This window comes from Suncus etruscus, chromosome 5 (genome assembly GCF_024139225.1).
Source record: "Suncus etruscus isolate mSunEtr1 chromosome 5, mSunEtr1.pri.cur, whole genome shotgun sequence".
Taxonomy (NCBI): Eukaryota; Metazoa; Chordata; class Mammalia; order Eulipotyphla; family Soricidae; genus Suncus; species Suncus etruscus.
Genome location: NC_064852.1, coordinates 86,959,831 through 86,977,605, shown reverse-complemented (window position 1 = coordinate 86,977,605; position 17,775 = coordinate 86,959,831). Strand labels below are relative to the sequence as shown.

General features: G+C 35.7%; 1 protein-coding gene across 1 annotated transcript in view; it reads right to left on the bottom strand.

Moving 5' to 3' along the window:
* CCDC141 (coiled-coil domain containing 141) overlaps nucleotides 1-17,775 on the bottom strand; it is a 230,691-nt gene that overhangs the window by 208,231 nt on the left and 4,685 nt on the right. The window lies entirely within an intron of this gene.

Sequence of the window (17,775 nt, the reverse complement as noted above, 5' to 3'; positions counted from 1 at the left end):
TTTTTACAGATGAGGAAATAAAGATAGAGAGAAAACTTATAACCTTCTCAGAACTATTTGCCTACACAAGGAATTAATATTCAGCAGGTAGGATTTAGAAGCTTAACTGCCACGGTTCATTGCCTGTCATAAAATGCACCTTACATGTTTACTAGAATAATTAATACATTTATAATACCTAATGTTTGTTAAATATATTTTATATAAATATTTTATTTACATTTTATTTTATTTATTTGGGGGGCATCCACATCTAGCAGTGTTTAGAGGATCACACCTGGCAAGGCTCAAGGGATATTTTGGGTGCCAGACAAGAAATGAATCCAGGTCAGCTGTGTGCAAGGTAAATGCTCAACACACTATACTTCACTGTAGCCCTGTATTAACAATTTAAAACTGGTTAGCACATACTGAGCATTCAATAAAAATTTACTGTATCAAGAGCATCCTTATTTTATGAGTTAGGTTTTATAATTTTTACAGTTAATTTAAACAAAGATTATTCAGATAAAAACTTAATATATCAATATAATCTCTTCCAAGAGAAATTTTTATATTTATCTAAGAAGTTCAGGCACATATAAAAGTGTAAAGATATTAATGTCAAACTCAACACTAACTTATGAGGAAGAGTGTACTGGAGTTGGAGGTACCATTTGTTGTTTGTTCTTGCCTTCCCCACAACAGTTCATCGCATAGCACTTTCAAGAGGCACCATTCCATTTTACAACACCCAAGATATTTGATTCTGGTGTTAAAACTGAAAAAATTCACTTGAAATATGGAATATAGTTTTTATTTCACCAAGCTACATTGGAATGTGAGACTGTACTTCTTAGAGCTGTTTTAGATCCATGGAAACAAATGTAGATAGTAAGCCCTAAGGTGTGGCCATAGCTCAAGGAATATTTCATAAAGAAAGAGAATTTAGCATTCCAAAATTGGGCATCAATAATTTACTTGAAGAGCCAGAGAGATAGTACAGCAGGTAGGGCATTTGGCTTGTACACAGCCAAACCCAGCATCTGTATTGTTCCTCAGCTCCCACCAAGAGTGGTCCCTGAGTGCACAGCCAGGAGTAAGCCCTCAGCTCTGCCAAGTGTGTCCCCATAAATAAAATCATCAGTAATTTATTTGGAAACTCATCTTTGGCTCTGTTAAAAGAAGAATAATGACACATCAGAAAAACTAATAGCATGAATAATTAATCTCTCCACCATGTTCTCTGAGGAGGGCCCCACTGTTCTGTACATTAATAATTTAGTTTTCTTAAAACCTTCTAACTGTTGTGAGCCAGAAGAGGGAGATATGCCAATACCACTCAAATTATCATAATTATTTTTCTTTACCCACTTTCTTCTTTTACATTTCTTTTTTAATGGCTCAATTATGTTTGGTTTCTTCAATTTTGTAAATAATGTATTTCTTTTTATAGTCATTCATGCTACTAGCACTTATTAAAAATTAATATTAACAGAGTACTACCATGAGGAATAGAAATATTTTCATAATATAATGAGGAAGACATAAATAAAAATAAAATTTCCTACAAAAAAATTACTATAGTAGAAATAGGGTACAGTTTCAGAGGACCCTTAGGGGAGGATGTGATCAACAGTATAAACTGAAGTATTCCAGAAAGTTTTGAGATCAACGATACTTTCTTTACTGTCAAATCAAGTGGCCGATTCCTAAGATGCTTCTGTCTATATCTCTCAAAATTTCCTTTCCCCAAAACTTTTGTGATGTGATCCTGAATAATTTTGCCTAGTACTTTGTTTGGTTCCATTCAGTGCCATCATGGGACCTCTTTAAATTCTTGAATTTGATTGTTTCTTGGTTGATTCTCCTGATTTGGCCTGGAGTTTTGTATTTCTCACTATGCCTCAGGTTTCTATTCTAAACTTTTTGACAGTGTCCCAAAATTCCCTTGATTCTTTTGGTTTAGGGTGTGAGTAATTGAGTCCTGCGTTCTTTTCAAGTTCCCAGCCGTTCTTGTGCTGACCAGATTGAAAACCACCTCCTTAGAACTTCCTTCCTCTATTCCATGTGCAGATTATTCCTTTTCATATCATTTCCTCCAATTCATGACCTAATTGCTTAGTACCGTTTCTAGTGCTGAGTTTAGAAACAGTTGTCAGAGAACATGGAAGCACAAAGTCACCATACTGGACTTCACTCCCCTTGCATTCAACTTATCGCAATGACTATCTAGAATCTGAAAGCTGCCTCATACATTTCTTATCTTTGGTCAATTGTGTAAGACCCTCTGGTTACCTAACATCTTTCTCTTACTTTTTTTCTTTACATTCCAAATTTTTAACAAAAATTCAGATTTATAAAAAACTCTCCACTAATTCTTAACTTCACTAAATAATGAGGCCTGCCCTGTTCTCTTAATCCTGTTCACTGTTCTGGCAAAAGCCACTCAGTCAGCATCATCTTTGTGCTTTAACTGACTTTAGAAGAGAAATCCCTTTGGCCAGCTCTATTCTTGTCTTCACATTTATTCCTGAAATAGTTTCAACATGCTCTTCATTGTGGAACTTGAACAAAGACAGTACTGATCTTCCTTAATCATATACAAGTGTTAATATTCACTAGCTCATACTATTACGCATACCACATAATGACAATTATTGCTGCTCAACAGATACTAAATATAACTTACTTCTAGTAACTATGTTTAAATTCTATTTATTAGTTTATTTCCTTTTTGTAGAAGCATATACCTGATCTATTCAAAGGAAATGATCGTGATGATTATTGATTAAAATATAGGATACTCTATATTTTATCTAAACATTTCTGCAGGTCAGTCTTAAATATCAAGTAATATAAAATAATATTAGTGACTAAACATGTCAAATATGAAAAATAGTTTTCAATTCAAAAATGGCACCATTTGACAATTATGTTATAGTATCACTGAAGCATTTATTTTTACTAGCTGATAAAATTTGAAGGTTCAACAATCTTTTATTTTCTGTCACTACCTCTATATTTTTGTAATATATCTTTTATTATATAATGTATCTTTTACAAATTAATCTATCAAAATATTTCTATATGCATAGTACACTATACTAACTGCTATAACAAAATTATCTAAGTTTATTGTTCTTTACTCTTAGAATTCTAGTCTGTTTTAAAGTCTTTTAATAGCCTCCATTTGCAAATTTTTACTCGAGTGATTTTACCTTTTCATATATGGTAACCTTAAAAAAAAATTTGGAGCCATACCTGGCTGTACTAAGGAAATACTCCTGGCTCTCCATCACCCCATATGGAATGCTTGAGGATTAAACTCAGGTCAGCTGCACACTAGGCAAGTAAGTGCCTTACCTGCAGTACAATCTCTCCAGCCCCAATAATAACCTTTTATAAACCCTGTATTTATCAACTCATTCCCCTGCTTTAAGAGACACAAATCCACCCACTTAATCCAACATGCACTGCTTTCTAGTCTTTCATACCAGTTTAGCATCACCTCTGGATAGCTCTTCACTTGTATATATGTATTTTCCTTATTCCAGTCCCAGTAGTGTTGCTAATCCCATTCCCTGGATTTATCTGAAATGACATTTCAACTTTAAATCCTTTTATATCACCTCCCTTTGAGAACCAAATACAAACTTCCATTTTCGAACAGGTTAGTTTTACATAAGCCATCTGTAAACAATTTAATGTATGTTTTATTTTACAATGCCTATGATTTGAATGCCACTTTTTTTTGTTTGTTTGTTTTTGGGCCACACCCGGCATTGCTCAGGGGTTACTCCTGGCTGTCTGCTCAGAAATAGCTCCTGGCAGGCACAGGGGACCATATGGGACACCGGGATTCGAACCTTGAATGCCACTTTTTAAAATAAATTGGAACTGCAGTGACATATAGTGGCATAAGACATTGTGAAACTTGAGCAGAGACAGTACTGATCTTCCTTAATCATATGCAAATTTTAATATTTACTATCTCATATTATTATGCATACCATATATTGACAATTGTTGCTGCTAAACATATATATATATATATATATATATACCATATAATGACAATATGTTGATGCTAAACATAACTTAATATGCAAGTTTTTCAAAGGGTTGAAAATTCTTCTAGATTTAATTTCCCTTTACACAGTTTTGAACTGTGTGTATAGTAAATAGCCTATAATCTTACATATAAGATGAAACTTCTAGTAACTATGTTAAATTGTTAAATTCTATTTATTAGTTTAACTATTTCTCTTTTTGTGGAAGCACATACTTGATCTATGCAAAGGAAATTATCATGATGATTATTGATTAAAATGTTTGATACTCCTATTTTATTTAAACATTCTGCAGGTCAGTTTTAAATAGCAAGTAATATAGAATGTTTTTTATGTTTTTTTTTGGAGGGGGAAGAAAATCCCCCAAAGTATAATTATTTGTTACACTAATCTGAATTATTTAACTTTTTCCCCAGGTGGTTGACCTAGTTCTATAAAACAAGAATTGCCAAAGATTTAAATCTTTACTTCATTTAAATAAGCAACATATACAAAACAGGGTCTTTAAAAACAAGAACTTATTGGTCAATAACTATCTCTAAGCATTCAAGTACTTACTATCATATTCTTTCAATAATATTTGCATACCTTTTTGATATTACAGTCTTAAGTCATCACTTACAATCATAAAGGCAATTTATATTTGAAATATCTATAAAAGAATTAAGTGATACAAAGAAAAATTTAAGATAGCTCTTTTCAGAAATTTGCTAACATAATAGATATGTCCTTGTTTTTATTATCCATGAATCACTAATGTACCAAAATATACAACTTTTAGGGATCTGTTAACCAGTACTAAGCAAAATTAATCAAGAATATATGAAGCTCACCACAAAGAGTGGTGAATACAGTTAGAAAAATAATTACACTGACAACTATCATAACAATGTCAATGAGTGAGAGGAGTAGAAAGCCTGTCTCAAATACAGGCTGGGGTGGGGGGAGTAAGGAAGATAGGTGGCATTTGTGCATGGAATGTTGCACTGGTGAAAGGGGGTGTTCTTTATATTACTGATACCCAACTATAATCATGTCTGTAAACAAGGTGCTTAAATAAAGATATTAATAAAAAATGACAGACTATACATTCTCTGTGCCCTGGTTTTGACCTGAGCTTTTATCCAAAGCAAGACTTTTTCTCCTAGAATTTTGTACCAAGCAGAACCAAAACAAGTTAAATTAAAAAATAAATAAATAAGTAAGAATATTAACAAAAATTTTTCAACTAATTTTAGATTTTTAGCTGCATTTAGTCTCTAATATGATTATCACTATTAAGTAATATAATTTAAGGTATAGATGAAGAATGAATAACAAATTAATTATGTATGAACTCACTAAGGCAATAAAACCTCCAGACTACAATCAGGTCATTCATCATTAAATAATTGCCTTTCAAACTAGATTAATACAATATTTCTATCATTGTTTCAAAATAGTTATATAGGGGTGAGAGCATACAGGTTGGTAGCACACTTGCCTTGATCATGACTTACTCAGGTTCCATCCCAACCATCCCATATGGTCCCCTGAGCACATCCAATAGTGATCTCTGAGCACAGAGCCAGGAGAAGCCCTACCTGAACACTACCAGATGTGACCCCTGCAAAATACAACAACAACAAAAATAAAAAAGCTTATGTAATTCCTTTGTAGTAGTTACTTTTTAATTCTATTTTATTTAAGGAAAAATGCCTTGGCAAGGCTCAAGGGACCATAAGAGATGCCCAGGGTTGAACCGGGGTCAACTGTGCAATGTGAGCACCCAATCCTCTCCAGATCCAGTTGTTTGCTTGTTTGTTTGTTTGTTTGTTTTAGTTTGAGGCATCTGGAGATGCTTAGGGTTTTCTCCTGTCTGTCCATTTAGGAAACACTCCTGGTGGTCTCTGGAAACTTTGTATGAAGATGGCGATGGAACCTGGGCGGGTTGCTTACAAGGCAAACTGTGCTATCTCTCAGTAACCATCCAATTACTTCTTTAAATAAAACAAACCATAGTAGCTGAAAATCACATGAATAAACATAATTATACACATAACTCTTTGAACATTACCCTATGAAAAATATTTCTACTCCTCTTATCATACTGTCTAAAAACACTATTTACTTAATTGCCTCAGAAAATTTGTCTTTAAAAATAATTTGACCAGGGGCCGGGCGGTGGCGCTGGAGGTAAGGTGCCTGCCTTGCCTGCGCTAGCCTAGGACGGACCGTGGTTCAATCCCCCGGCGTCCCATATGGTCCCCCAAGAAGCCAGGAGCAACTTCTGAGCGCATAGCCAGGAGTAACCCCTGAGCATCACAGGGTGTGGCCCAAAAAACAAAACAAAAAACAAAACAAAAAAAAAATAATTTGACCAGGGTTTTTTTGCCCTTAAAATAAATTTAATCTCATAATTTTTTCAGGTTCCTTTTTAAATTGCTTTGGTTATAAGTAGATATTTGCTGCATTAAAAATAAACTGTTTTTTATTCCTAGAAGAACTGACCTTCTTAAATGTCTAAATCTTTACCATTCAATATGATAACCACAAGGCATTTGAAATTAAGCCAAGTTCAAATTGCTTTGTGTTGTTAGCAAAAGTACATACTGATTTTGAGGACAATAAAAATTATCTTAATGATGTTTATAATGACTACTACTTTTAATATATTAAGATAAATTAAGCATGTTATTAAAACAATATCATTAGTTTCTTGTCTTCATATTCACTTAGTTATAGTGACTACAGCTTTGAAAAAATTGTTTCATTTCATTCCTGTTGAGTTTATGTGTATGGAATTGTTCACAGTATATCTACATGTTATAATTCTATATCAGTGAAGTTTATTTATGCAACATGAGATTTTATGTTGCATATTCAATGCTAATAAATGTTGTCTTTTTATTTTTTTTGCATTTCAGTCTGGCAAGAGAGTTATTGATTTTATTGATTTTTATGTTTTCAGTGCCATTGATTCTTGCTCTTTATTCCCCCTTTTTATTCTGCCTGCTTTCCCCTTTCAATTATTTTTTAATTTTGTTTTGGGGGCACATTTTGTGACACTCACTGATTACTCCTGTCTCTGCACTCAGAAATTACTCCTGGCAGGCGTGAGGGACCTTATGTGATGTCAGGGATCAAACCTGAGTCAACTGCATGGAAGGCAAACACCTAAACCACTATTCAATTGCTCTGCCCCCTTGTTTTTCAAGTTTCTTAAAGTTAAAACTTAAAATACATATTTGAGAATTTACCCTTTACTAATGTATTTCATGCTAAAAGTTATATGTTACTTTAAAAACTTTAAATTACCTGGTGCTTGCTTCCGAGGTTTGCATTAATATTTTTATTTATTGTTTTCTAAAACACACTAGCAAAGTGTTTCCTTTCCAACATGTTAATAAAAGTATAATGGCCTTAGGGATCACCAAGCCAAAAACCTTAGGCTCTCAGAAAATATCAGCAATAGCCTTCGTGGTTTGGGTTTTCCTAGTTCTAATTATATTGAAACATGGAATATGCTTGGAGTAGAAACTTAAAAGAAAAACAGCATGTCCTACAAAACGGAATTTGAAATTCCATGTTCTATCTCCAGTAGAAATCAGGCCCACATGAAAATAGGATAACCATCTATCTGATTTGGAAAGCTAAATAGAGGTGTTTACCTCTGCTGGCTGCTTTGTCCTCCCAAAGACTCATCCCCTGACATTTTCACCAGGGAAGCCTGGTCCTCTGATCTGAAGTGTGGGTATGAAGAAGTGGGAGGAACAGACACAAACTCAGCTCCAAGAGAAAGATTTCCTTACTCAGAAGGTGAGACAACTGCTTGGAAGATTCCACCTTCCCCATAACTGCTACCTTTGGGAGATTGCCTGTGCAGGAACAAAGAGAAAAGACAAAGAAAAAACAAACAACTAACAACAAAAAGCAGTGTGTTTCCTTTCAGTTCCACACACAGTAATCCTCTTTCGACTGCACCAGAAGAGAAAACTTTTTTGTTTGTTTGTTTTTGGGCCACACCCTGCAGCACTCAGGGATTACTCCTGGCTCTGCACTCAGAAATCGCTCCTGGCAGGCACCGAGGACCATACTAGATGCCGGAAATTGAACCACTATCCGTCCTGGGTTGGCCGAATGCAAGGCAAACGCCCTACTGCTGTGCTATCGCTCCTGCCCAGAAACAGAAGACTTTTGCTTATGTCTTTTGTGTACTTTAGGGTGTCAAATTGCCCTTAAATTCAAGTTGGGAAACTTTGGAGTTAAAAAAGTAACTCTGTTGTTTCCATGGTGTTTGCAATTCTCTTCTATTTCTAGTCTGCCTCTGCCTTTACTCAGATGTTTTTGCCAGCATAAGAAATCACACTTGGGCCCGGAGAGATAGCACAGTGGCGTTTGCCTTGCAAGCAGCTGATCCAGGACCAAAGGTGGTTGGTTCGAATCCCGGTGTCCCATATGGTCCCCCGTGCCTACCAGGAGCTATTTCTGAGCAGACGGCCAGGAGTAACCCCTGAGCAATGCTGGGTGTGGCCCAAAAACCAAAAACCAAAAAAAAAAAAAAAAAAATCACACTTAATTGAGACAGGAGGTTGCTGCTTATTCTTATTTGCCCTGAAACTAGATCTAATACTCAATTTTAACTTTTTTTTTTTTTGGGGGGGGGGTTGGTCTTTGAGCCACACCCAGTGGCACTCAGAGGTTCTTCTGGCTCAGCATTCAGGAATCACTCCAGACAGTCTCCGGGGACTGACCATATGAGAGGCCGAGGATTGAACCCGGTCTGATCCGTGCAATTCTAACATTTTTTAAAATAAGCTTTATTGATTAATTGGTTTGGGGGCCACACCCCGAGGTGCTCAGGGCTTACTCCTGACTCTGCACTCAGAAATATCCCTGGGGTTAGATTAGATCCTTTGCAGTTTTACTATGGCCAATCCTCATTTAAAGATTTAAACCCTCACAATTCTGTTCTGTCACTCCAAATCTCAAAGTGAGAACATTTGTCCTAAAAATGACTTCAAATTTTGTTTTCAGTGACTAAGTTTTGGTTTTTGACTTATATTTTAAAAGAAAAACTACTTTATAAACAATGAACAGTTGGAGACTATAAGCTTTTAAAATCAAATTTGTTTGTTGTGATTCTGACTTTTGACCAACTTCAAATAAAAATTTATTTGGTCACAAAGAGCATCAAGCCCAGACTACACCATGTTTAACAACATGAGAGACTATCAATATCACAGTAAGAAGGCTGGAGTTCTACACACTGTTTCATACTGGACGACAGTATGAAAGAACTTGAGATGGATTTATAAATGCATTACCTCATTGATGGACACTGTTATGTTTCCAATGAGATGATTCTATAAAAATGTGAAAAGATGTGTAAATATTCACAAACTATATAGTTATCATGTTATTTGCCATGTCTACTACAATGCCAGCTTTTTAATTTTAGAGAATCCTACTTCCACTTCTCAACAGTCTCCCTGTGTAAAATTGTTTTCTTCTGCTGCTGCCTTTTCATTTGTGGCTGCTGTTTCAAAATCACTGAAGGACACCTTCATGCCTATTGCCTTCTCTTCCAATTATCTATTGTTGTGTGACAAACAAGACAGCAATAGGTTTTGTTAGCCCAAATCCACATGGCTTAAAATAGCTCTTTATTTTGTTCATAATTCTCAATTTAAGGGGACTTGTGAAGAAGATTTCTTTCTACGCCACTCAGGTCCGCTGGGAAATAGACTCCGGAAGATGGCTCCCCTCATGTCTGGCAGGTTGTTTGGCTATGAGCCCAGAGCACAACCAGTGCTGTTGTTCCACATGGACCTCTCCACAGTGCTGCCCGACTGTCTCACAGGTTGGCTGAGATCCAAGAAAGACTATCTGAAATTACTGAAGGTAATAGTGAACATTCTCCTGAGACTGGAATCAGACTGATACTGTATCTTCTGTGCTTAAAAATCTGTTCATCAAAGTAGTCTCAGAGTAAGTGCAGTATTAAAAAAAGAACAGAAACCCCACTTCTAAATTGGAGGAGTGCCAAAGAATCAATCCATTATCATCTTTCTGTGTACTCCAAAGTTGTCAAAACAGTGGTCAGTACTTGCTCTAAATGAGTCGCTCTCTGCAGAAATGTAGAGATTACCTTTTTCCTGCCAGATCTCTGTCACACACTATGCCTACCACGAAGTAAAATGATTAGTGCTTCATATTTTCCCTCGGCCTTTCTTTAAGCATCTGCCAAAGAATCCAACCTTGACTGCTAAACCAGGAGAGGGACTAAGTGAATGTCCTGTCCAATTTTTTTTTTTTTTTGATACTTTAGTCTGTGCCTACAAAAGTTCCTCTTACAGAATTTCTTTTCAGGCCATCAATCAAGGTAATTGCATGAATTCTTCTTTAGGTAAGGTGATATTCTGAGCACCTGCTTAGCACAAAGAAATAGCATATTATTTGTGATGTTTGCAATATATTCAGCTCCATGCCTATTATTGTGGACTCTTTTTTCTCTCACCTCAACATTTTTTAATAAAAATGAATATAATTTTTGAGGGGTTGTAGTGTTTTTCAAATCTTAAAGTTGCTATTCAAATTTTACTTCACTCCACAGTTGTACACTGTTCACTGGAACTGAAAGTCTACAAAAAGAAATTACTATAGACTAGGAATGTGCATCTGAGACGGGACAAGTTTTAGGGGCTTTTGTTGCTTGCTAGTTGTGACAGACAATGCCATTTTCATTTTTTAATGAGAAAAAATACATTTTCAAAAGCCTGAAAAAAATTAAACTGGATGATCATCACTTCTGCAGGATTACTGTGTCCTTCCTACCTTCTTGGAGTAACTTTCTGAAAAGGATACCTGAAATGAAAGCCATGGACTTGGCATTTTAAGAATGCTGAGCACAGAAAAATTTAGTGGTAGAATTTGGAAGATGTCAGTTAATCTCATTTCTTCAATCGAGATTTTCAATCAATGGTGAAACAGACATCAAGGTCAGATATGGATCAATTGTCTCTGTTCTTATTATTGACAAAGAAAGCCCAGGAGATAAAATTGACTTGGCTTTCCATTTTCTTCCTAAAATCCAGTCCTTGGAACTACTGCTGTGGAGAAAGTTGCATCTGATGAACAAGCACAGATTCCACTATCCTGGTGGCTGTGTCTGCATCTTCTAGGCAGGGAGATCTGGCCAAGTCAGTCAAAGCAGGGAACTGGGAACCTACAAACCCAGGGCAACCAGGGCCTGCAGAGAGACCCAGGGAGACTAATGTTACCCTTAGTTCTACCAACTTCCCCTAGTTTTACCCCTTCATTTCTATAGTGAAGAAAACAGAGAAATGAATGCAATATTAACCCATCCCTGAGTCAGCAGAAATTTCCAATTTATGGGTAAAATACTACAATGAGACAGAAAATACAAAATGTTTGTGCTTTTCAAATCTTGTCCACATGAGTATATTGCATTCAAAATAAGCATGCAATGAGTTTCTTTAGTATAGCAGTATAAGTCAAATTGCACAACAATTGAAAATACAATATTTAAAGATCTTATCAAGAAAGTGAGAAATCCTTATATTTGATATCCAGAATGCAGAACAATGCCTTTTTAATAAGGAGAGCCTCCCAAACAGTGTTCAGGGTTACAAGCATTACATCTGCTGAGTTTCTATCAACCAAGCTAGAGGTTCAATACAAGGTTCCAAGAATTCAGAGTTACTCAGGCCCTGTAATGCTGGGGAGAACAAGCCACCCTAGCAGTTCTTGGTAGCCTCCAGGGACCATGTGTTGCTGGAGATCTAACTGGATTCTGTCTATCCTGTATTTCCATTTCCAGAGTATATAAAGAATTCTCAACATTCAACAATGAAAAACAAACAAAATATTTTATGCCAATAAAATGGGCAAAAGGACAAGCGAGATGGTTTTAAGGTTTGGGGCATTTCTTGCACACTGGAGTGCTGTGCTTGGTCCCTACAACTTCCTGATCCCTTGAGCCCCATAAAGCATGACCTGAAATTCTCTCCAAAGAATATAGACAATTGTTCAGTAAATACATGACAATATACTTGACATTATTGGCCATTAGGGACATACAAATTAAAACCATTTTTGAGACACAACTTCAGACCTATAAACATGGTTTTACTAGAAGGGAAAAACAAAACAGAAAATAACAAGCCCTGGGAACAAAATGGAGAAACTGGAAAACTTGAACACTGCTAATAGAAATGCAACATGTTACAGCTATTATAAAGACATTTTTGTGTTTCCTCAACAGGTAAATAAAGAAGTGTCATATGTTCCAGTAGTTTCTAAAGCTTAAATATTTAAAGCTTAAATATAACTACTCAGATAATTATATCTAACAGATTTATTTAGTGTTATTTGCTATAAATTAAAAAGTGCAAATGAAGATATGTTCATTGGTGGGTGAATGTATAAAGTGTTATCCATATATCATTCATTTTATTACTTTATAGTATTCATTTATAAAGAGTGACATTCTGATACTTGTTACAACATTATAAAACTTTCAAACCTACATTAAGTGAAATAAGTTAGATAACTATTATTTGATTTAATTATATATGATACATAAACAAAGGATACATAAAATTCATAGAGATTCACAGTAGATTGGAGATCATTAGTGGAGGAATCGGCCATTGCTTAACAGACATGATGTTTCATCACCATAACCATTGGTATGAAAACATTTGGAAAATAATGGCGATCACTTCACAGCATTTTGTGTTTACTTTGGCCATATCTAGCAGTGTTAAGGTCCTATTACGGATTCTACCTTCAGAAGTGATGCCTGGCTTTGCTTGACAAACCATATGTGGGGTCAGCTGCAATAAAGACAAGAGCTTTACTTCCTGTACTATTTCTTTAGCCCTCATAATAGTATTATTGTAATGAACATCCACTACAATTTACAGCATTAAAACCACCTGCTTCTTACTTAAGAAAAAGATTTTTCAACGGGGTGGCCACACCCAGCAGTGCTCAGGGTCTACTCTGGGATCATGCCCAGAGAATCATATGAGATGCTAGGGATTCATTCCATGCTTGTGGCTGCAACCATAAGCATTTCTAGCTAAGTGAATATAATTAGGACAAATATATAATTAGGACAAAAAAATTCAGAATTAAGAAACCAATAGATCTATGAGTCATCTCAGACTTGTAATATTTTTACTACTCTGCAACTCAAAGTGTTATTCTTCACAAAATACTTATATATACATATATTTATATATATGTATTTTTATATATAAATACATGCTTTAGTGATAAGCTTTTATAGTTTTTTGTTAAAAATTTTTTTGGAAGATTTGTAACATACTTGACATCTGTATATAGCTTGTTATTATCAACATTAGAAGCCTAGTTTTCATTGACCATCATATATTTTACCCTATAATCCACCCACTTTTGCCTTCCCACTGGTAACCACCACTTTGTTCCCATAATGTACGCGTGGGCAAGGGGATTTTGATATTTTGTTTACTTGCTTTATTTCTTCTTTCACATGAGTTAAATATTACTGTGTGTTTTTTCAAACTTCACACTTCTCTCTTGCATACCTAAAGATATAATGTTGACTATGGCCATAACTATCTTCTTTCCCTGCTCATATTCTTCCCCTGCTCTTTCCTCAATTTTTTTTCCTCACTTGGAATCATCTAAGGATGGTTTAGGAATATAGATACCTTAATGGAGTTGGTGCTTTCCTCCATAATTATGCTTTTACTACTAAAAACATATAAATATTTTTTCCTCTGGACACTTTATGTGAATTTCTAAGTAAATGAATGGAAATTAAAAATATCTCTGAGGCTTAGACATCAGATGCACTCATAAAATTTCTGTTTCAGTGGTCTGGGAGATAGCATGGAGGTTGGGTATTTGCCTTGCTTTCAGAGGGATGGTGGTTCGAATCCCGGCATCCCATATGATCTCCGGAGTCTGCCAGGAGCGATTTCTGAGCGTGGAGCCAGAAGTAACCCCTGAGCGCTGCTGGGTGTGACCCAAAAATTAAAAAAAAAAATTCTGTTTCAGAAATTTTTCTTTCTAGTCTATATTATCAAGTTTTTGTTTGTTTGTTTTTTTGTTTTTGGGTTTTGGGCCACACACAGTGACACTCAGGGATTACTCCTGGCTATGCACTCAGAAATCGCTCCTGGTTTGGGGAACCATATGGGATCGAATATGGATTCGACCAGGGGATCGAATCGCAGTCTGTCCTAGATTAGTGCATGTAAGGCAAGCGCCCTACTGCTTGTGTCACTGCTCTGCCCTATATTATCAAGTTTTGATATTGCTCTCAATGGAAGAAAAAATTAATTTTCTATCAACTTAAACAAATTAATTTGATATATTAATCACTAATATAACAAATGTGTTACATTTTTCCTTTTAAGACCAGACCTTAGTATATCATTGCATTCATTCTCCAAATTTATTTTTTAGATGTTTTGGAGGAACAGTTATTGTCACTTTTCAAATGAAGAATCAGAGCACATGGAGGCTAATAAATGCTTTGCCTGACAGAATCAGAATGAATGGACTGACAGTGAATTCTCCACCTTCCAATCATTACACAAGGTATCTTCTTTATAATGAGAATAAATGGACAGGCCCTGGGCATATGAAAAGGACTAGATGGAATATTAAATATTAAGTAGTATTGACCTATTGATCTACATACTAGTCTTTCATTATTCAAAAAGCTCATATTAAAATGTCAATAATTTTCTTTTATGAATTAAGATAGTACCTATCCTGAAAGCACTCTAACTAGTAAATTGGTTAGTCTATGACCTATTTGCATTAGAAAATTTACATTTTTGTTATTTTAATGTATTTTGTTAGCAAAATTGAAGCAATTTTTTTATTTTTAAAAGAAATTTTAAATTGGTGGTGCAAGTGGTAAGGCATCTGGCTTGCCCTCAATAGCCTAGAATGGACCACAGTTTGATCCCTTGGCATCCCATACAGTCCCCCAAGCCAGGAGCGATTTCTGAGCGCATAACCAGGAGTAATCCCTAAATGTTACTGGGTGTGGCCCAAAAACAAAAACAAAAACAAAAAAAGAAAAAGAAAAAGAAATTAAATTGTTCTGTTAATTTCTTTACTAAAAGCATAGGTTAAAATGATGCTTCCACTTAAAATTCTTGAGTTGATTGGTTCATTGAATGGCAGGTGGAGTGTGGGGAGTATAAAGGAGATAGACATTCAGATATCATGCATCTAGGCCTTTGTGTAAAATCAGAGGTCTTTCACTCATGTTCTTATCCTAACAGTAGAAATAGAAAATGTCCCAAGATCACAGCAAATTAGTGTTATATCTACAATACATGTGAATCCATCTTCTCCTATTTATAGCTTAAAAAATCTAAACTCTAAGAAGGAACTTCAAAGCCCAAAGAATGGCATAAAAATATTTTAAAACCTAGTATCATAAGTCACTTCTGAGGATGGATTCTATTAATGAAAAACCCAAATGCATTCTAGCCTGAACTTAAAACATAACTTTGGCTGATGGGAACTTATATTGTGTGGTGCTTGTCTTTATTGCTGTAGTGCTCACTGGATATTTTATTTAATATTTCTTTCTGTATTGTTGCAGTGTTTCAATTACCTTTTTCTTGTCCTCTCTCAAACTGAGGTTGAAAACCTTTAGAAGGACTCCGCCCATTTTCAGCTTATTTGATTTTTTTTTTACCCCATTCTATTGCTTTTCTTTTCTTCAAACAAAACCACATAACTCAAGCTATCTAGCTCTGCCTCTCAAATAGAGGGGGAAACAAGGGAGGGTACCAGGACCAAACAGATATATGATCACTGGTAGTAAGCTAGACACAGAGGGGACCACTTACTCTGGAGGATATGGGTTGGAGGAAGGGAACAGGGGTGGGGGGTGGACAAATTTGGTGATGGGTATGCCCCTGATTCAATGTTAATATGTACCTAAAATACTACTGTGAAAGATATGTAAGCCAATATGGTCAAAATAAAAATTAAAAAAAAATACATTTACCCTATAGATGTGGGCCTGGACAAATATATGTTTGAGGTCCAAGAGACAGTCTGGAAGACTCAGATTACCATAATCATCCCCACTCCAATTTATTAGTAGACTTGAAAATGTTATCTGGGCACAAATGGGAACTGGGAAAGGATGTGCTTTCAAGGTCATGATAACTTCAAAGAGTTGGAAGGTACAGAAGAAAGAGTTGGAAACTTAGGAGTCTATTAAGGGTAAACTTAATGTTAATGGGCAGATATTGATAGGAAAATGTTGCATTTATACAATTCATGGAATTGCAGCAAGACTTTGAGTTGCTAGCCAGATTCTACTAGTTAGTGATTTAATTAGCATTAAAGTAGAACATTTTTCTGTTATGTGCTTTCAAGGTACAGTTCTTTTTTGTTTTGTTTTTGTTTTGTTTTGTTTTGTTTTTCGGCAACACCCATTTGATACTCAGGGGTTACTCCTGGCTAAGCGCTCAGAAATTGCCCCTGGCTTGGGGGACCATATGGGACACCGGGGGATCAAACCGCGGTCCTTCCTTGGCTAGCGCTTGCTTCCTTACCTCTAGCACCACCTCACCGGCCCCTGCTTTCAAGGTACATTCCTGAATGTGCTTAGGGGAACATATGGGATTCCAGCTGTTTAATCCAAGTGAAATGCATGCAAACAAACAAACAAACAAACAAACCCTACACAAATACTATCTCTCTGTCCCCCAAAACCTTTGTTAAATAAAAGAAGAAATTCTGTGTTCTTGGATCCTATAGATATTTTAGTACTAGTTCTTCAATTTCTTAGTCTGACTACCTAATTCTTTTTACTACTATCAAATTTGAAAACCACTGTCCAAAGTCTGAAAAGATACATCAAAAGACTGATGCATATATTTGGCAGGTACATGACCCCTCTAGTTAATACTTTAATATCACCTAATTTCCACCCTGACTCCTGATCAGTATTGCCAGATATACCTCAATAGCACCACATAGCAATGAGTGAGCACTGGACCATTTTGCTCACACTGTCAGGTAGATTAGCCAAGTCCTCTGTGCTTTGTTTGTAGAAATCTAAAGTTAGTGTAGATGTTCAAAGAAAACAGCAATAGTAGAAAAGCAGCCTAAGCAGCCTAGCTAGATATTACTAGTCTCTGAATCAAACTTCTTTGATCTCATGACAATATTCATTTGCCTGTGAATTTCATTTCTCAAAATCTGGTTGCAACACAGGGCTCAGAAAATGATCACCTAAGGCTTAAGTGTCTGTCTCTGTCTTGAATCCTTAACAATAATCACATCTTTTTATTTGTATTTCATAAATGATGTCCATAAGTGAGTGCTAGAGAAACTCAAGCATCAACCCAGTCTCTACTCTCTCACTGACTCCTCACCCCCCCTTTACTTGCTCAGTGCTCCTGACCCCTGCTCAGATGCCTGCTGGGATAATTTGGTCATATGTTTTGGCAGAAATATCAGGACATATCTCTGCAGTAGCTGGATCAAGACCTACTCTCCCTCTGAGCCATACTAAGGCCAAGTACATGTGAGTGTTATACTTGCTGCAACATATCCCCTGCATGGAGAACCACTCATGAAATAGTAGGTAAAACATGCCCCCCAAATCAATACAGTTGATTCTGATTTGATCCCTTATTTGGAAATCTCAAAGTCAATGTGATATTTAGACTCAAATAAAAAA